The 21,323-nt window shown below is 40.9% G+C and overlaps 1 long non-coding RNA gene across 1 annotated transcript; it reads left to right on the forward strand.

The window, feature by feature from the left end:
* The first annotated feature begins 517 nt into the window (after nt 1–517).
* Nucleotides 518–6,676, forward strand: LOC109269800 (uncharacterized). The gene is made up of 3 exons (XR_002081275.2): nt 518–855; nt 3,548–3,614; nt 6,499–6,676. It is a non-coding gene; the product is annotated as an uncharacterized LOC109269800 (long non-coding RNA).
* The last annotated feature ends 14,647 nt before the right edge of the window (nt 6,677–21,323 follow it).

Raw genomic sequence — 21,323 nt, forward strand, 5'->3', positions numbered from 1 at the left:
CACAGAGCCAGACACAGGGCTTGATCTCATGAACCATGAGATCATGACCTGTGGCTCCCTTTTATGTTAATCTTAGGTTGCCTTTGTTTGGCGTCTCTTTCGTCATCTCTTCAATTACAGCAGTTCCCCTTACCTGTGGTGGATACATGCCAGGACCTCCAGTGATGGCTGCGGCTGTAGACAATACCAAACCCTCTGTGTACTGTTATTTCTCCCGCCTAGGCGTACGTGTGATTAAGTTTAATTTAGAAATTAAGTACTAGGAGATTAACCGTAGCTGATAATAAAATAGAACAAAATTATGACAACACGATGTAATAAAAGGTACGTGCCTGTGGCCTCTTTCTCCCTCTCAGAATATCTGATTGCCCTGCATTCACCCTGCGTCTTGTGCTGATGTGAGCTCACGAAATGCCTGTGTGATGAGATACAGTGAGGCAAATGAGGCAGGCATTGTGATGTCGTGTTGGGCTACTACTGACCTTCAGAAGGTAGAGCGTCTGCTTCTGGACTGTGGTTGACTGTGAGTAAATGAAACCATGGAGAACACAACTGTGGTTAAGGGAGGGGAGCTACTGCAATCTCCTCTCTCTCCTTTCTTGCTTTGACTCTTCTCCTCTCTTAAAAACATGTCCCCGGAGCAGTTATAAAAGAACAGAGGGAACTGGAAAAAAGAAGATGATTGTCGATCTTAGAGAGCTACTTCCTTTAGCTCTCTTCCGCAAAATTATTGACCTTGTTTGCAAGAACTAGACAATAAGGGCAACGCGGCAGCCCACACCTTCAGGAAGAGGGGCGACTTACAGAAACGATGTGCCCCTCAGGGCACACAGCATAAGGCCATGAGGCTGCTGGGTAAGGGATGCCTTTGAGATTCAATAGAACATTTACTTAGGAGGATGTAAACATGAAAGTTAGTCTTGCCACTGCTGGGCTCCTCACTGCCTTTGGAATAAGGCTATTCAAGATTTGGTTCTTACCTCTTTATTCTGATCCCTTCTATCTTGGACCCAAACGCTCTTCTTACAAGCCAGAGGAGACATGTGACATCCTTGAATGCACCATGATGGTTCTCTGTCTTTCTGTCTTTACTCCCAGTGTTCTTCTCTCTTAGGACCCCTTCTCCTGGTTCTCTGCCTAGAACCTTTCTGTTCATTCTTAACAATTTAGCTCGAAAGGTCTTCTCCCAATCCATCTTGGCTTAGGCAGGCAGCCTCCACTGCGTTTCCAAGTGCTGGCTACTTATTTCAATTAATTATATGGATGCATTTGTCCGTTTTATCTTCCTTACCACTTAGTGAATTTTTAGTGAGAAATGGGACTGTGGATTTCTCCTTTTATCTCCTGCACTAGTCCCATGGTTTTGCAAACTAGATGGACAATGGATACCTGCTTATTGAATAAGTGGATGACAATAAAATGGGTAAAATAATGTCAAGAAGAAAGAGGCCCCAATGAGATGCACTCTTGGTGTACAAATATTGCAGTCAAGAAAAAATAACAATATTGGTTTCCTACAAGATATCTTCATTTGCATGGGAAAAATGATACACTAACTAGCTAGAAATTATGGAAATAAACTTCTATCATTTTATTTTTTTAATTGCCAGCTCTCAGACATTTAATAGCTCATAGTTTTTTTGTTGTTGTTGTTGAGTAACATCATTGCTTCCTTTAAGATAATTTCATTATCATTACTAAACATGGGTCTTCTAAAAAGAATTAGAACTTAAACTCTACTTATGTACAAGTAAAATTTATTGTTTGAGCTGGACTTGGTCCTCTATCACTTTATGCTTTCCCACCAATGTCTTTCCAAAGCAATTTACTAGAGTTGCTTTTCTCTAAACTTGGATGAAATTAGAGGAAAAAATAAGTTTTCTGGTTAATTTCAAGTAATAAAAAATAGTATATTTTTTTCCAATATATTTAAAGGCAGTGCCTCTCTACATAGTATCAAGCCTTACATTACTCACCCCATTTCAAAAGTTTCTTACTCTTTAAAGCTTAGGCTTGACTTACACCAGAAAGCATGGAATGGGGAAGGAACTGTGGTCTGCTTCCCTCTTTTCCACTTCTTTTCCTCTCCAATCCCTAAGTGCTGTTTGCGGTTCCCTCTCAGCAGGAAGAAATGAAGGGGAAGAATTAGGAAGAGAAAAATCTCTTACACCATTTAAAGTTTTAATTTGACCCAAACATTCAAAATACGTGGCTAATTCCTTCCTTTATGCTGTATTTTATTGGGGGCTATTTGAAGTGCCTATCCAATATCCTCAGTCCTACTTTTTTCTTTTCTTTTCTTTTTTTTTTATCTAGGCCATAACTCAGCTTTCAGCCGCTAACAACTCAATCCTTCACCTTCTATTACCCTTCCCATAGTTGGGGACACCTTGCTCCTTGAGGGTGCCCTCTTGGGTGAGCTCCTCAGGACCACTCTGTATACCCCCCTTCCACAGGATCCACACCTGGCCCAACTGCAAATGTTTTTTGCTGTCTTATCTCGTACAGGCTGTTTTTCCTCCACGTAACCCGTGCCTCCTCTATGCTGCTGGCAGAAGGGACTTCTCAAAGCAAGGGCCAAATGGCATTTGCTATGTCTCTCATCTTCCTGGCAATACACATTAAACTTTCTAAGTCGTCACTTGGCTTGAGTAACAGGAATACTCCTTATCTCATCTTCTGTGTTGGTATTGGCCAACAGGCAATGGCGTTCTGGTGATTAATTTCAAAGAAATCCTGTTGTCCTAAGTCACTGATGTTCACCCTTGGATGCAAAAAGATGTTTCCTTATTCTCGGCTCTACCCTTTATAATTCTACCACTGAGATGATCTGACTGTAACGGATCAACTTTTGCTGGTGACCAGCGAGTAACATAGTTTGTGTTCTGAGTGGCGCTAACGTAAGATTTCAACGTGAGCGGGAGCTCACATCTTTGAAGGGCATTGTTCAGTTGGACAGAGCCTTCCATGCTAGTACTGGTCACTAATGTCACAAACAGGAAGATTTTTTATTGGTGCTGAAGAAGACTGGGTATCTGCTAACTGCTGCCACGTAACAAACTCCCCTAAAAGTCATGGTTTAACCAAACAACTATTTATTTGGCTCGCGATTGCAGATTGGCAATTTGCACTGGGCTTCGCTGGGCAGTGTTTCTAGTCCATCGGGCTCGCTCATGCAGCTGTGACCAGCTACCAGTTTTGTTGTGGCATCTCAGCGGGAATGGCTCATTCCTGCTCCATGTGACACGGCATCCTCTGGCACTTTCGACTGGACTTCTTCACGCGGTGGGGACAAGAGTCCAAGAGAATGAGCAGAAAGAGAGCGGATGCATGCCACTCCCTGAGAGCCACGGTTCAAAACTGACACGTTGTCTCCTCCATTGCATTCTTTTGCCAAAGCGAGTCACAAAGGTGACCTGGGTTTTAGGGGGAAGAAACAGATGCCCTTTGGTGATAGAGTGTGGATACAGGAAGGGGAATAACCGTAGCTCATCTGTAAGCTGTCTGTTACGGATTGTCACAGATTGTCTATGATATCTCTCTCTAGCCTGTCTTGATATCCGTATACTCCTTTCGTATCAGATACGAAATCGACTGGCCAGAATTATGAATGGGTAAGTCATGTTTTTATATAGGAGATGTAAAACTCAGATTAGCTGAGGGCTCATTGGACAAAATAGGGAGATAAAAGCTCAAATGGGGGGTAAGATCTGACAATCTCTAAACGTTCCGTTGTAATGCTTTCTGTGAGTCCAGCTTTGAAACATTGGATCTTGAATATTGCTTTATGGTTATTATGTGGTTATTTCCATATCTCTCCCTCTAAAATGGAGCAATTTTCTTACAATTCTCAGATTATGGGAATTGGTTTGACTCGTCCTGAGAAAATGTTCAATGTATTGTAACTATCAAATATAAGATATCAACATATCTATGGGGTTTAGCAATTGAAATATGGCTGTAAGTTATCTTTTTTGCTGCTCTTTATAGCTTAGATTTCAAAAATCCCCAAAGATATGATTTTACATCCACATTCCTCTGACTGTTCTTTTGTTTGAGATTTCTGTTTTTTTTATTTTTATTTTTTGGTTTATTTATTTTTGAACTAAAGAGAGTATGTGTGTAAGGGAGGGGCAGAGTGGGGGTGGGGAGAAGGAGAATCCCAAGCAGGCTCCGTGATGTCAGCATAAAGCCTGATGTGGGGCTGGAACCCACAAACCGTGAGATCATGGCCTGAGCCAAAATCAAGGGTCCGATCCTTAATTGACTGAGCCACCCAGGTGCCCTGAGCAGATTTGTTTATGCATTTTACATGTACCAAATTGTCCTACAATAATCCATCACCAATAAACCACTTACTGGCAATATTTCTGTGCTGTAGTTATTGCATTATTAATTGATAAAAGATTATAAACATGATTTATGAATTATTTAAAAAGTATCTACTGGGAAGGAAGAAATCTGAATGCAGGTAATGCAAAAGTGTGTATGAGTTCCAGTTTGTACAGGTTACCATTTGGGGAACATCTGTTTGAAGTATACAATGGGTAGCTTGACCTTTTACTAGATAGAGATAGCTGGTACATTCTCGGTATTATGAAAAAGTCCTTAGAATTCGAATCATGGTAGAATATTGACAAGTAATGTAAGATTGGCAAGCACACTGCATATTACTTTTCCTATCAAATTAGTCAAGTGTTTTTTAAAATGTGAGGTTATGGACGAGAGATGCGTTATATTATCAGTGTGTTTGCACTTTGAAAGATGGAAAAATAGATTATTATCATCTGGACATATAGGTAAAACCCTAAGAACACTGTTGATATTTTGTTTTTGTTGAGGGAATCACAAATAAAGGCACCCATCTTCTCTACCAGGATTCTGAACCAACTTAGAAGTAAGACAATGGATTCAACAGATAAGGGACAAGATATTTCTTAGACTGCTCTCAGAGGCTAGGTTGAAGACATAGTTTATATGTCTAGGCAAATAGTCTTCTTCATGCTTGATGATATTGAAGCCCAGAGTTATAGAGCCTTATCAAGCCAGTCACAGGGAAAAAGCCTTTCCCTGTAAGATGGGAGGTGAGGGCAAGAATTTATAGAAACCTAGGGCATTATCCTATCGAAGCTAACTCAAGTTCGGTGTATGGTCAAAGAGTGTGGGACATGCACGCTGAGCTGACTCTAGGAGACCTGCCTTGCAGTAAGCTCTGCGTGGGTGAGATGGTCCTACGGCAGCTGGGAAACAGAAGAGCCGCATGGAGGAAATGTCAGACAATAATGTCTATACCTTGCAAAACTGAATCTAGTGTGAATGCCAGCAAAGCCAGCAGGAATAAGTAGCTGAAGGCAGAGTCAGGGGACAGAGAAACTCTCTGAGAGGCTAAAAATTGTTATTCAGTGGTTCGAACGTGAAATATATGGAACACACTGACATGATCAAATTGCCCTGTGTTTCATACTACATTAGATAATGATTTGTTTTATAGCCTTTCAACATGTAGATGAGTGGCTTAGAGTGGAGAGAGAATAAATAAACAGTTCACATGTATAAAAACAACAAATTTGAAATATGAATTAAACTTTGGGGTGCTACCGTGTTAGGCTTGTGGAAAGAGTACTCCCTTAAAACCAGGAGCCTTGTGTTTAAAATTTAGTTTATCTACCAAAGGGTTGTGTGGTCTTGGGCAATATCTTTAACCATTATATCCCAAAATTTTCTCTTTTTTTTTTTTTTTTAATTAGGGAGTTAGCCTAAATGATCTCTAAGGACTTTATCCTACCCTATAATCCCAGATATTATTTTTAACCTATCTTTAATAATAGCATATATCATATATCTATACATCATATATATCTCTCTATATATCATATATCTATATCTATATCTCTCTATATATCATATATCATTATATCTCCTTTACAGTGGTATAGTAAAATATATGGCAATTTCTGAATAGGAAACCAACCCATATTTCTGCAAATTATTTCTTCTTGAGAAGACCTAATTAAAAATTGTCAAAAGGGGCTTGTCAAAATCTAAACCAAAAGAGCCTATTTTTATTCCTCATACAATGGTTTCTACTAAATCACTTATAAACTAACTTGTACACCTGTCCTTCCATCTCCAGAGTCCCATGCACATACACTTAGAAGAATTAAGGCATTGAAAAACCTCCATTTAGGAAATAGTAAATAGAACAGATCAGACAGTTCCAACTATGGGTTTAAAGCTCATTTCCATGTTATTGACTTGTTTAGGTGCCTCTTGTTTAAAACAGTTAGCATTATGGATTATTTATTGTTTTGACTTTAAAAAACTGACCAAAACCGCAGTGTCTGACCACTGAAACTTGACCATTGTCTTCATCTATAAGTATTACTTGGATCCTCAAATGTACTGAAAAATCTTAGTATCATCTGTTGCATGATACTGCTGGGATCTAGGCGGCTATCAAGAAATGATGCTTCCATATTCTTCTCTATTTTGATCCAGGTGACAGATACCTGAACATAGAAATCCTTAATAGTTCTTGGAACACAGAAATGCCATTGGTCAGCAGTAACTGGGAGACAGAACACACAAAGGTCTTTCCATATCAAATCCATGGAGAGTCTTGGCATGATTCAGCCAGGGAAGGGGGTGTTTCAACCACATAAACATTTTTACTAGGATGGAAATTTTGGGTCTTTGCTGAGTGCATAAATTCATTTTGCCTTACTTAGGATATCAAAGAATGCATGATTCCATAATTCATGCCTGTAAAAATAAACAAGATTGCAAAACAAATATATTTTAAACAAGAGGTTTTCTAATCAGAAGTGTTCTACTCCATTCTACATTTGGAAAGATTTCAGAAACTCTGGCATTCATTCCTAAAGACCAAAGTTTATATTCCATATGTCTTATTCGACCTTGTGAAAAAGCACAATCATTATACAGTCAGAGGTGTGAGGCTCCATTTGGATTCTTTCCCAGATTACTTCATAATATAATATCGAGGTAGACTTTCTTTCTACACAAAGCATTACTTCTCACTTGTGTAAAATCGCGTGTCTCTTAACCTGTGGTTGCTTTGGGGAATGTGATACCTCAGGAAATGTGGTCGTGCCTCCTTTTGGTAGCCTCCCTAATTCCAATTTTGGAAGATTTGACTTCATCTTGGAGAAATGCAAGTAAACTTAGATACAGTTATGATTATCAGCACTAGAGAGGTCCACAAAATTCTCAGCATCGTATTAATCCGACAACAACAAATCCCTTTTGAGTCTGCATAGGTATGTTTATCTAAATGTATTAGCTAATTAGGTTGCATTATTTAGATAAGGGAACAATTAATTACAATTGCACATAAGGACATTTACTCTGTTCAAGATGTGTTGAACTATGAGTATAGATAAATTGATAAGACAAGAAATATCCTATTGAGGAGTACACAGATGAATCAAGAGGAAATACTTATATATGTATCTTTAATTCCAGGTGGGCAGGGATAGGGTACCTAGTTAAATAAAACTCTTCTTTACTATATCAGAGAAGCTGCTTGCATTTTTAAAAAATGTTTCTTTATGCTTATTTATCTTGAGAGAGAATGTGTGCCCAAGGGGTAAAGAGAGAGGGAGAGAGAGAATCCCAAGCAGTCTCTTCCCCGTCAGTGCAGAGCCCCATGCAGGGTTTGAACTCATGAACCACGAGATTGTAACCTGAGCCGAAATCAAGAGTTGGTCACTTAACAGACTGATGCACCCGGGCACCCCAAACAGTGTGCACTCCTTCAAGCTAGAATGCATTTTTGATGTTATATTTTACACCTCCCTCGTTTGCTTTGTCCCATACCTGAGAAAGCTGATATGAAAACCCAGGTGGTCCCTCCTTTGGTGCCCAAGGGAGATTCAAAGTACACAAGCCCCTGCCCACACATGAGGACCCTCCCCCCTGCCTGTGCCCCCTACATGCAATGAGGCACACCCTCGTTTCTTTTCCTGATTATCTCATGCAATTAATGAACCTGCTTAAGAGGACTGCCCTGCATTTCCCAGAGACCTCAGCTGTGGATGTTACAAACCTCCTCAGACCTCTTCATGCGTGTGTCACATCACCATTCTCAATCTCCGAACTGAACTTTGGGTGGGGACCAACTGTAGCTTTGCAGGGGTGGAGACAAGATCCCCCTATGTTGGAACCAACTGAGATTTAGCCACAGGACTCAGATGTATGGAAACTCAAATATCAGCCTTCGACCTGCTAAAATGATGAATGGAAGATGTGTTTAAATATGGGCAGAGGAAGGAGTTCCTTGTGCTCTACCCCATGCATCAGTCAGGATAGGCTGGCGGTCACACTGGGTAACAAACAGTCCTAAAACCCACGCCTGGCAATTAAACACTCCCATCTAGTTACAGGTAGACTTGAATAACCACAGACCTCTGTCATGGAAGGATCCTCACCTAAGAGCAGAGAACAGACCAAAATAATGAAAAAGGAGCCAGATTGGGGAGGGAGGGCAGGGGTGAGTCTGGGAAAAAAGACTTCCCTCTTCTAAACTGATCAATCAGATAAGACTCCTGCTCCTCCCGGAAGGAGCATAAAACTGGCTGGAAAGAGATTTCCAGGATCACCAACACAGGTGTCAGGAAATCACAGCCTTCAGGCCACAGGAGCCTGCCCCCTGCTTCTGTGAATAAAGCTTTACTCAAGCACAGTCAACCTCACGGATTTACATATTGGTTATCATTGCTTTCATGTGACAATGGTAGAGTTGAGTGGTTGAGGCAGAGAAACAATGGCCCGCAAGGCTAAAAATATTGAATCTTTGGTCTTTTATAGAAGAAGTCTTGTGACACCTGCTTTAGCAATTGTCCAGCCACAAGGATGTTTAAGGATGAAAAATTTAAGTTAAACAATGAGTAATGTCACAAAGCAAAGGGAAAAAAAAAGAAAGCAGAAAAATTATTTTTGGTCACTATTATTTAGTACCTTTGTGAAGATCTGGTCAAGCCCCCCAACCATATTTCTAGTACCGCACACAGAGCTAAATAAAGCTATTAATAGCAAAGGCAGGAAGGCCCGGGTTTTAATTCCATGTCTCCCATTTGTGGCCTTGGGCAAGTTCATCAGCCTCTCTTAGCATTAATGGATATAATAAATATGCAGGGCTGAGTACTGTGTCTGACCTGGCGGCCATTTAATGAGTGTTGCTTCTCTGTCATATGCCTCTGGGTATTTCAGAATCCATTATACAGCCTTCGGTGGAAGCTTCCAGGGATATGGAGACTACTTTTCAGCAAGACAACACTTGTTTTTCTAAGTTTATTTATTTATTTTCAGAGAGAGAGAGAGAGAGAGAGAGTATGGGAGCATGAGTGGGAAAGGGCAGAGAGAGAGAGAGAATCTGGACGACTGCACACATTCAACAAGGAGCCAGACGTGGGGCTGAAACTCACGAACCATGAGATCATGACCTGAGCTGAAACTAAGCGTCGGGTACTTAACCGACTGAGGCACGCAGGTGTCCCAAGGCAACACTTTTCAAAAATCAGCTCTCCTTTCAAAAAAAAGGCACGAATTATTTTTCTAATTATATTTTTCTTCTTTAGTCAAATTTAGCCTTAATTTACCTCTCTTTCACCTGTTTCTGTGACTGTCCTCTGCACTTATCAACGTGTCCCCAACTGTCATTAAAGTTCTGGCCCAGGTCTATGATAAAGTTGTCACTGATCATTAAGAGAAGTTTAGGTATATTATATAAAGCAAAATGGGCTCAAAATGTGCTCACAAGGACTATCTTTTATTCCAAGGGTATGTAATTCCTATCATTCTCACATTCAAACAACTCTTAATTAGTAACTGAATGCCAAAATGAAAATAGCTGTTAGTATCTAGCTTTTAATTTATAATACAATGGTTGTACATATGTATGCATGTATATATATATATATTTATATATATATGTATATATATATATATATATATATATATATATATGAAATCAAGGCAAAAATTGACACTTGAAATCAAGGCAAAAATTGACACTTTTCCAAGTCAATCATTTTGCCTCATGCCAATGATTCACAGGTTGTAACATTCGGAGCCCCTGAGATACACAGTTTAAGGACACGTCCTTCCGCAAGTCTGACTTTGAAATTCAATATGAAAACCATGTCATTAGGTCATTCCCCCTTTGTCTTTCTCCAGGGAAAACATACCCCATTTTCTCATGAGCAGCTTTGGTATGGAGTTTTCAGTTCTACACCAACCCCACTTCCCATCCGGACTTAATCCCAGACCCACTTCAGCCTCCTGGATTCTCTCCCTTTGCCAGACGGTGTGATATCCCTGATTCCTCCCAGCGTCTGCACCTTCTCTCCTACTGGTGTTTCTTTCAGCTGCTTGCTGCTCTGCCCACCATACCCTTCCCCCACTCATCCTGGCCAGTCTTCCTCAGCCTCCATTAATACCAGAAATGTCATTGTTCACGTTAGGACTAGTCACATACTCTTGTGCCAAAAATCGGGTGAGAAAATTCCATACCTGAGAAGTTTCTCTCTCTAATCAACCATTTTTTTTAACTTAAATTCAAATTAGTTAACATACAATGTGGTCTTGGCTTCAGGAGTAGAACCCAGTGATTCATCACTTACACACAACAGTCAGTGCTCATCCCAAGTGCCCTCCTTAATGCCCATCAACCATTTAGCCCATCCCCCCGCCCACCTCCCCTCCACCAACCCTCAGTGTGTTCTGATTTAAGAGTCTCTTATGGTTTGCTTCCCTCGCTGTTTTTATTTTATTTTTCCTTCTCTTCCCCTATGTTCATCTGTTGTGTATCTCAAATTCCACAGATGAATGAAATACGATATTGTTCTTTCTTTGACTGACTTATTTCACTTAGCATAATACACTCTAGTTCCAACCACGTTGTTGCAAATGGCAAGATTTCATTCGTTTTCATCGCCGAGTTGTGTTCCATTGTATATATATCGCACATCTTCTTTGTCCATTCATCAGTCAATGGACATTTGGGCTCTTTCCATAATTTTGCTATTGTCGATACCACTGCTATAAACATTGGGGTACACGTGCCCCTTCAAGTCAGGATTTTTACATCCTTTGGATAAACAACTATTCCAATCAACCATTATACTGACAAGTAAAGCAAGACCTGTCAATTAACTACCAAGTGCAAACAGCTGGTGTAGTAGGACAAAGAAGTCCATTTCGATTTTGTGTTGAAGCCTGTGTTCTTTCCTTTGAATCACCCTTGGGCCCGGTGTCTACCTGGCAGGTCTGTGGAGCAGAAGCAAGTAGTTTAGAGGCAATATTTGAGCCCATCCTGAAGCTGAGCTTCTCTCTGACATCACATGGATCCTTCATTGTCAACTCAATCAGAGTCAGCGGGCGTTTTTTGTTCGCGTGCAAGGAAGGCGGCTATACAGAGCCTCCCACTGCTTCTCTGGGGTGCAGACACCCTCTTCCAAGTGTCTCTGGTAGTCCCTAGAGCTGAAATCAACCATCCTTGTTTTCATAGGCTCTCAACCCTACACTCTTCATGCATGCTCTCCCCAGAGAGAGCCTCAGGTTCCGCAGAACAGACTTTTAGGCCACTTTGCCGATGTCAGCTCCATTCTGCTCTCTTATCAGTTTCATAGGAGTCCCTAGAACCAGAATCTGCCATTCAGACTGCATTTGGTTTCCACTGAGGGCAGAGATTTATTTATTTTTTTTTAATTTTTAATTTTTTTTTAGGTTTGAGAGAGAGAGAGTAAGCTGGGGAGGGGCACAGAAAGAGGGAGACACAGAATCCGAAGCAGGCTCCAGGCTCCGAGCTGTCAGCACAGAGCCTGACATGGGGCTCGGACTCACGAACCGAGAGATCATGACCTGAGCTGAAGTCGGATGTTTAATCAACTGAGCCACCCAGACACCCCAAGAGGGTAGAGATTTAAAATGAGCAAAGGAGAAATATGATTTCCCAGTTAAAGCAGAAATGTCCAGAAGAAGCATATTGAAGACAGCAAGAATTATCTCCAGTGAATGTGGTGTCCTTACAAATCCTTTCAAATTAAAAAAAAAAAGCAGATTAAAAAAAACTACTCATACATATTGGAAAATTATTGTTAAAATTAAAAAGAAACAGGTATAATCAGGACTACATTTTTATACATTTTATATATTTATATTGCAGAGTACATATTATATAGTCCTATGTCATGTATGGTTTTGCATGCATTTGTACATACTTGCATCCATCATTTTACAAATTATAACCATGTTTCTCAGGTGGAGTCGGCACTCACCTGTATCAAAGGCACGCGGGAAGCCTGTTTAAAAATGCAGATTCCTTTTCAAATCCAGTGAATCAGAAATTTTAGGACTGCAGACCAGGAATCTGCACTTTGGACAAATTCCTCACTGCACTCAAGTTTAAGAACACATGATGTAAAAATATCCATTTATAAAAATGTATTTTGGAGGATTTCCATCTAAGTGCTTCCACGCGTGTTTCTCGCAACTATATCCTGTGTCTGTCACCTAACATGGCAGGAAAAGTTATCACATGACTGACAAGTCACTATAAACACCGTTTTAAGGCTGCATAATATAATATGTGGAGATACTCTAATTTAATCATTTTGAATATTTATTCAACAGCTAGATACTTCCAGGTTTTTGCTCTATAAATAATACTGGTATGAATCTCTCTGAGCATATAATTTTTTCCCCCCACGTCAAACTCTATCTATCAACTCTGGTGATTCTTAGTCTACCTACTGTATGTTAAAGCTCTCTTATTGCTCCATACTGGCCGGAGACAAACGCATTATTTTAATCTGTCATCTTTTTTTTTTTAATTTTTTATGTTTATTTTATTTTTGAGACAGAGAGAAACAGCATGAGTGGGGGAGGGGCAGAGAGAGGGAGACACAGACTCCAAAGCAGGCTCCAGGCTCCGAACTGTCAGCACAGAGCCCGACGGGGGGCTCCAACCCACCGACCGTGAGATCGTGACCTGAGCCGACGTCAGACGCTTAACTGAGCCACCCAGGCGCCCCTAACCTGTCATCTGTAAATGAATATGTAATGCTCAATATTATCAACACTGATATTTCTTATTTTATGAAGTGCGTATGAGCCATACCAAATACCAAACAGTAGTCACTGTTTTTTTTCTTAATATTTGATCTAAAGAGCTATTTATTTATAAGAATAATAAATCTTTAAGTATTTAAAATATGTGATGCACACTTATTTCCTACTTTCTGTCTTTGAATTTCATTCATTACAGCTTTTGAAAAGCATATTTTCTTTAATTTTTTTGGACTTAGCTTTTCAGAATACTTCTCTGTTTATTTCATTACATTTCACTTGTATTCAGATCCAAATATTTGCTAGATGTTACGTTATCTAATCTCCCGGGTACTTTGTGTGTGATTTTTTCTTTTCTTTTGTAGAATTCTTTGGGACTTATTTTCAGTTACATTGGAGGGGGGTTATCAGCGGGTGGGTACTATTATGGTGTGGCCCTGTGAAGGGGGAATATAGCATCTGTCAACGTGAAGTACCCCGGCCAGACCTACCTCCCGGAACCAGTGCCCTAGCCTCAGGCAAACCCAAAGGCAAGATTGCTGGAGTGTTCGGGTGCACCGGGCATACACATGGGTAACTTAGAGGGTCACTGGGCACCCAAGGAGGAGAAACCTCAGATGGGTCTGGTCCAAGCTCAGGGCAGCCATCTTTAGAAGGTCACAGGGCACTGAGTAAATTTCAAGAAAGAAGACCCTTTAGATTGGGGCAGGGAGAAATGGTCAATGCCTTAAGATTGTTCCATTTCACAGTAGAACTATAGAGGTTGGGGGTCATGTGCAAGACAGAGCATCGGTGATGAGGTTGTTACCGGTATGCTTTTATTGAGTTTGTTTTAGAAGAGTGTACCCTCCTGAAACAGAGCCCCATGCTTCCCCAGGTCAAACCGCAGCAAGTTAACAAATGTTTTATGACAATTTGGAAGAATGTTCTATCAAACAATGTGCATTTGCATACAAAGATAAGGAAGGAACACAGACACGACAGCGTCTACGTTTGGGAGATGAGAATATATGTAATTACCTTTTTTCCTTGTTTTTCAAATATTTTCATCAATTTTTGATGATGTTTCTAAAATTGAAAAAAAACACAAAAATAAACAAAACATGTATATTAATAAAGACATGTTAGTGACATTACCTCTTGTAAAAGTGAATGATTCCCCCCACCCCCCGCCCTAATAATTTAATGGTATGTGTAGCCAACTGTTCTGGAACTTCTAGTGTCTCTTTTCACCAATTTCCTTAGCCTCCCTCCCATTCTCTTCTGTGCCAGCAAGAGACGGCCTCTTCTTTTGTGTAATAGCTGAAGCATTGTTTCTGGGAAAAGCTGATATAAGAGCTTTTTTCCACTTTAATTTTTCTCTCTATTTTCTCCTTTTAATAGTTTCCTTCCCCACCATTCACGAAGGTTTCTAAGGTAATGTCTGCCGCTGGATTGAAAAATGACCACACTTTGCCAGACTTTGGAAATGGGTCCCGTGCAGGATTTGTAATTGAGGGATGGCTGAGAGGCCCTCCTGAGAAGGAAAGAAAGCAACTCTCAGCATGAAGCTGTGCAATTGGGGAGAAGAAAGAATTGATGTTGCCAGGAGGGGAGTGGGTGAAAATAAGGATTCTCAAAATCCATTCTGTAAGCCCTCTGGACCCATCTGCTAGTTACAAGTTACTGGCCACTCAGACCTTCATCCTCAACTGTAAAATAGCATATGATTTTGCATTTGGTCTACCCCATGTGGCTATGGCAAGGCTCAAAGAAAATAAAGCATTTAGAACAGAGCTGTGATCTCCCAAGGACTTCAAAACATAGGTAGAAAAGTACCCCCAAAAGGCTGGCCGCCGTATGGACATGCATACAGGTTGAAAGTCGATGACTCCTGACTTCTATCTCTGCTCAGTTGACAGGAAATAATGAACAGGAACAGGACTTTGACCAGGAGAGAGATTTTTGGAACCAGTTCTGCGGGGGCAAATGAGCCAGCTGACGGCACTCCTAGATCTAATTAATTATAGTGTTGATTTCTCTATCAACAAATACAAAATGACATCTTGCAGCCCAGGCTTATGTCCCTGAGCAACATGCCTGTTTTATAGTGTGTAAACATCATAGAGTCCTTACTTAGTCTAAACCAAGCTGTGCCAAAATTAACCTTCAAAAAAATGCTCTCGTAACTATTGTTGGCTGAATTACAGCTACGTGAACAAAATCGTCTTTTAAAGAGAACTTGTGAGGGCAATTCTTAAAGTCCCAATTTTCTTTACATATAAAGAAAATGTCTAGTAAATACCATTACTTGTCACATGTAGCCATGATTATCGAGTTTCAGTGAAGAAATCAAATACATTGTACTTCTGGTCAGTGTGTTTTGATTAACCGCTTGTTTGAATAATTAAATGACATCAATTGCTATCAGCCTCCGAGAGCTATCGTACAATGATCAGAGCTATTATTCCAGCTAATTCTTTTTATATGCAATTTTTTAAAAAGAAAATGCACCTAGACACATAATTTGAAAATTAAATGGTCAGATGGTCCCAGCACACTTCTGCCGTGCTAACACGGTCTTATGAAACCTGTGTGCCAAAAGCATTCATGTAACATTTATTAGAAACTTTCCTTACATTGGACATTGTGATCTGCTCTGGGATAGTTTATTTTTATGTTTCATTTTCTATTTTATTTTTGAGAAAGAGAGAGAGAGAGAGCGAGAGAGAGCACATGAGCGAGGGAGACATAGACTCCAAAGCAGGCTCCAGGCTCCAAGCTAACAGAGTCTGACACAGGGCTTGAACGCACGAACCATGAAATCGAGACTTGAGCCGAAGTTGGACACTTAACTGAATGAGCCACCCAGGCGCCTCACGCTCTGGGATATTTGGTAGAGGCATGTTGTCTCATTACATCTCCAAATGGCGCTATACATCTTGCATTCCGTTGCCATTGAACAGCCTTTATTGGACCCTGTGAATTTGTATATTCATCAGAAATAGAGATTTTTGGCCAGGGGAGGGTTTGTGTGGTCAGTTCCTTGAAACAGAGACTGTGGTTTGTTCATCTTAGCAATTCCTGCAGCAAACAGTCAAATCTTTTGCACATGATAGGTGACTATTAGTGATTATTAGCTTAATTAAATTATTAGCTTAATTAAATTAAGCTAATATTATTAGCTTTTATTATTAGTGATTTTTTATTAGTGATTATTAGCTTAAATTAACTGGGAGGGCTGGTAGGGCCCAAGTTTTATACAGTTTCTTTTACTTTCTTCTTTCTCTTTCCTTCTTTTCTCTTTTCTTTCTCTTTCTTTTCTTTTCTTTTCTTTTCTTTTCTTTTCTTTTCTTTTCTCGTTTCTTTTTTCTTTTCTTTTGTTTTCTTTTCTTTTTTCTTTTCCCTCCTCTCCTCTTCCCACACCCTCTCCTCCCTTCTCCTTTACTCTCCTCTCCTCTTTCTCTCTCTCTCTCTCTCTCTTTTTTTTTTTAAGGAATAGTGTGCTTTCTTAGTCAAATGACAACTGCTTTTTGTCCTCTACCAAAAAGGATGCCTATAGAGAGATAAACCATCCAACTCTGAAAGGCAGGAAAGGTGGAGTGAAACCATGGGGCTGGAGATAAGGGAAAAGGAAGAACAAGGGGTATCTGCTCAGTGCCCTCCTATGGCGTCGGCTCTAAATGGTGCTGGGCTTAGCACTGTGCCTCCATCCTTGGCTGACACACCCTTGTTTGGTCACCCTGCCCCGCACTTTGGACACTTTTTGTTTATTTAGCCACATTTAGAAGCTCCTGTTTTGTACCGGCCTCCATGTCACGTGTTTTTTTGTGACCTGGCCCTTGATGATTTCTCCACCTGCAGTCTATTTTGGCCCCTGGTAAGTTGATTAGCTGCCCAGGTATTCGCCACTCTCTCCACATCGTTGCCCTCGTTGCCTCTTCTTGGAACATAGATGAATAGTAATCTGCAGGATCGTTGTTTTCACGTCTTTAGATTTCAGCTAAGGTGTAATTTCATACAGTAGAGGTCTTCCGTTTCTATTGTAAATAGTAAATACTTCCCTGTTACTCTATGTCAGTCACTGGTTTAACCACTTTGGAAAAACTCACCACGCACAGATATTTCTCTTCTGCCTCGCTTCAATTGGTTTTGACTGGTATTCATTTGCACCACGTCCGCTCCTTAAAATGTAAGCACCATGAGGCCAGGGGGAATAAGAAACTTGGCAGAGGACGTATCTGAGGAATTGTCCCTGTCACAAAATGGAAGTCAATGCATATTTGACTGAGTGAATGCATGCAAGACATTTAAGTCACAGTCCTCGCTATCAGAACCTCCTAATCCATTGCAGACAGAGTTACCAGAAGAGGAGACAATGAGCTAAGTGTCTGAGAGATGTAAACCAGAGATCCATGGATGCCCAGTGGGAAGCGGGGGCCAGAAACCAGACCTGGGAAGTCAGAGGTAAAGGTGCAAAACTGACCGCAAAAGACTCAGCCTGACCTGAATTTCCAAGGAGCACAGGACTCAGGAATAATAACATAGTTCACAATTTAATGTTTGAAGTATTGCTACAGATTGAATTGTGTCCCACCTCCCCAAATTCCTAAGCCAAAGCCCTAACTAATCCCAAAGGCGATTCTATTTGGAATGAAGGCCTTTTGGTGTTATCTCAGGTTAAATGAGGTGACAAAGGTGTGGCCTTAATCTTCTAGAACTGGTGGCCTTATAAGAAAAGGAGTGCACTCTCTCTCTCTCTCTCTCTCTTTCTCTGCTTGCTCAGAGGAAAGGTCATGTGAGGACAAGTGGCTGTTTGCAAGTCAGGAAGGGAAGTCTCACCAGAAACCAACCCCTCCAGACCTCGATCTGGGATTTCCAGCTTGCAGAACCGTGAGAAATAAATTTCTGTTGCTTAGCTGCCCTGCGGTGCTGTGATGTGGTTGCCTGAGCTGACTAGTACAACTATGAACAGGAGAGATTTCTTAATTAAAGTTTCTCCGGTAAAATTTCTTAATCCGTGCTGAGCGTGAATAAGCTTTTTTCTCCACTTCTTTTCACTTCCTCTCTTACTGCACTCGCTCTGGAGATTTAAATCATCTCTCCTACCTACCGTTAGACTATAACTTGCCTCAAATATCATTTGGAAATGATGAGGTTATTTATAAATAAGTAGATAGTGATAAAGCTTTCCTGGGCTAAATACCAGCAGTCAGCAATTTATATACATATTAGCATTTTTAGTTAAAGGAGAAGAATATTCATTGATTGCTGCCTCTCTGTCTTCAGTTTGCTTCCTGCCCCTGGCAATATTAAACCTGTATCTTTAGACCTGCTCTCATGAGAATTTATTTGAATTGTGTGGGCAGCTGGGTTCTGACTCTCTCCTTTGTTGCGCCTTTCTACACCTTTCTACACCTACCTGGCTACTTAACAGTTAGCACTGGGGCAGCTGGATGGCTCAGTCAGTTAAATGTCTGACTTTGGATTTCGACTCAGGTCATGATCTCACTCTTCATGAGATCAAGTCCTGCGCATTGGGCACTGCACTGGCCGCGTGGAGCCTGCTTGAGATTCTTTCTCTCTCTCTCTCTTTGTCTCTCTCTGCCCCTCCCCTGCTCACGCTTGCTCCCTCTTTCTCTCAAAATAAATAAATAAAGTTAAAAAAAAAAGCATTTAGCATTAGTGTTGTTTGGCTTCTAAATCTAAATCACCGTGCACTAATACCCTGAGGTCTGGGACAGTGCCATATTTCCCAAACGACAGTCGCGAAATCTGCATCTCAGTGACACAATCAGGAGGCAAAAGAGTAGGATTCCTCTCTATGGGCTTCAAAAACATAACCGATGAGGAATCTCGTAGTGTAATCCCTTTTATAGAGAAAGCCAAGAATTTACAACATCAGGTCATGTCTTCAGGTCAACTAAGGAGACGGTAACAGACGAAAGGGTAACTTTCCCTAACATTTTTCTATCATTGCTTCAATGTGTTTTGTTGTTTTTTTTTTTTTTAATTTTTAGGAGCTCAACTTCTATAGGTAATTCGTTCCATAACCGGTGGAAAGAACACAGATTTTCAGGCAGAAGATGTCAATAACCAGTTCTACCTGCATGGGTTATTTAATCATGCTCGGTCTTATTTTCCATAGCTAGAAAGAGAAGATGCTTATCATACCTTCTGGAATGGATGAAGCAATGCATGAGATAATACATGCAGCAAGCACACAGAAAATACTCAAAAATGATCCTATAGCTGGAATGGTGTGACTTCTTAATATAGTATGGTATTGGGATGCTTAATTTTATGTGTCAGCCTGGCGGGGCCACACTGCCCAGACACGTGGTAAAACTTTCTTCTGGATGTTTCAGTGCGGATGTATTTGAATGAGATCGGCATTTTAATCAGTGCCCTTTGAGTAGAGCAGATTGTCCTCCAAAATGGCTGTGGGCCTTATCTAATCAGGTAAAGTCTTGAATAGAACAAAAGCCCCACCTGCCCCAAGGAAAAGGAATTCTACCCACAGACAGCCTGGGAATTTGAACTACAGGTTTTGGATTTGCCAGCCTCTGTAATTATGTGAGCTCATTTCTTAAAAACATCTCTCTCTCTTAATGTATCTACACAGCTCCTCCTGGTTCTATTTCACTGGAGAACACTGATTTATACCTATAGGATTTTATTTATTTAAGCTCCGATGATATATATATCAAATACTTAATGTATACCATGCACAAGTCCAGGCAACAGAGATAGAATGACACATAAAATGGGCCTCATGGAACTTACACACTGGAGTGGGATAGATGCAAATAACACAATGGGTAGGTTCATGTAGTAGCCAAGTGCTGAAAATTAAGAGAAACAGGGAGGGATGATAGCGAATGCCTAGGGATGAAATACCAAAACAGAACATCCTTTATTTGTCCCTACATATTTGCTTATCTCTATGCTACCCTCTATTTGGAAGAAAGCTGACTCCGGGAGGTTACATCATAGGTGCCCTTGGCTTTCTTGACCATTTGGTCTCCTGTAGAGATTGGAGGAGGGAGGAAAGTCAAATCAGAATATTTGTCTCCTCTGCTCCCTCTCTGCAGGGTCACCTTGGGCTGACTCTGTACGAAGGTTAATTTTCCTAGGACTCTACACTCCTCTTCTTCATTCTGGCTTCTGGTCACCACCACTACTAAGGGATCCTGATATATCTCTCCCTTGTGGTTCTCCTATACCTACGTGGTCATAAATAGTCACCTTGACAATAAATCGTCAAATTACCCTGCTCTGAGTGTGCCATCTGTTTTCTGTTGGTATCTGACTGATACAAAGCCATCACAGTCCCCGTGAAGGGTGATACTCAGCTGAGCCCAGCATACTGAGAAGTGGGCTCTGTGAACATTTTCAGAACACTTCGAGTAGGAAGAACCGTGGAAACTTCCCCAGAGACAGGAACAGATATGATATGTGAAGAGCAGGAAGAGGGTCAATGTGGCGGGTGTGTTCAATGATGGAGAGTATGGGAAGAGGTCAGGAAAGGTAGATTGTGGCATATATATCAGCTGGAGATTAAAGCCTTTGAAGTGTTTTAAGTAGAGGAGTAGGATGATATGAGGAGTTCTTTTTATGGTAGAAGACCTCTGCCATGGGCTGAATGGAAGGCTCCCAACATATATGTCCACCTTGATCCCGGACACCTGTGAATGTGAACTTATTTGGACAAAGAGCCTTTGTGGGTATAATGACATGAGGGACCTTAAGATGAGATTATCTTTGATTACTCATGTGGGCCCTGAATCCAATAACAAGTATCTTTAGAAGAGAAAAGGAGGGAGAGACATGAGATACACAGAAGAGAAGACAGGGAAGACGACGTGAACTTGAAAGCAGAGATCAATATGACAGGCCAGGAGTCTCAGAAGCCAAGGATTGCCCAGAGCACCCAAAGTTGGAAGAGGGAAGGAGGGAGGGATTCTTCTTTATGTCTTCAAGTTTATCACATCTTCCCGAAACCTTGATTTCAGACTTTCAGATTTCAGACTCCAAAATGGGGAGGATATGGGAGTCTGAGTAACTCAGTCGGTTAAGCGTCCAACTTTGGCTCAGGTCACGATCTCATGGTTCATGAGTTTGAGCCCCACGTAGGGGTCTGTGGTGATAGCTCAGAGCCTGGAGCCTGCTTCAGTTTCTGTGTCTTGCGCTCTCTCTCTCTCTCTCTCTCTCTGCTCTCCCCTGTTTGTCTCAGTCTTTCTTTCTCAAAAATA

The sequence above is a fragment of the Panthera pardus genome, unplaced genomic scaffold, assembly GCF_024362965.1.
Source record: "Panthera pardus isolate Hobbes unplaced genomic scaffold, ASM2436296v1 HiC_scaffold_13, whole genome shotgun sequence".
Taxonomy (NCBI): domain Eukaryota; kingdom Metazoa; phylum Chordata; class Mammalia; order Carnivora; family Felidae; genus Panthera; species Panthera pardus.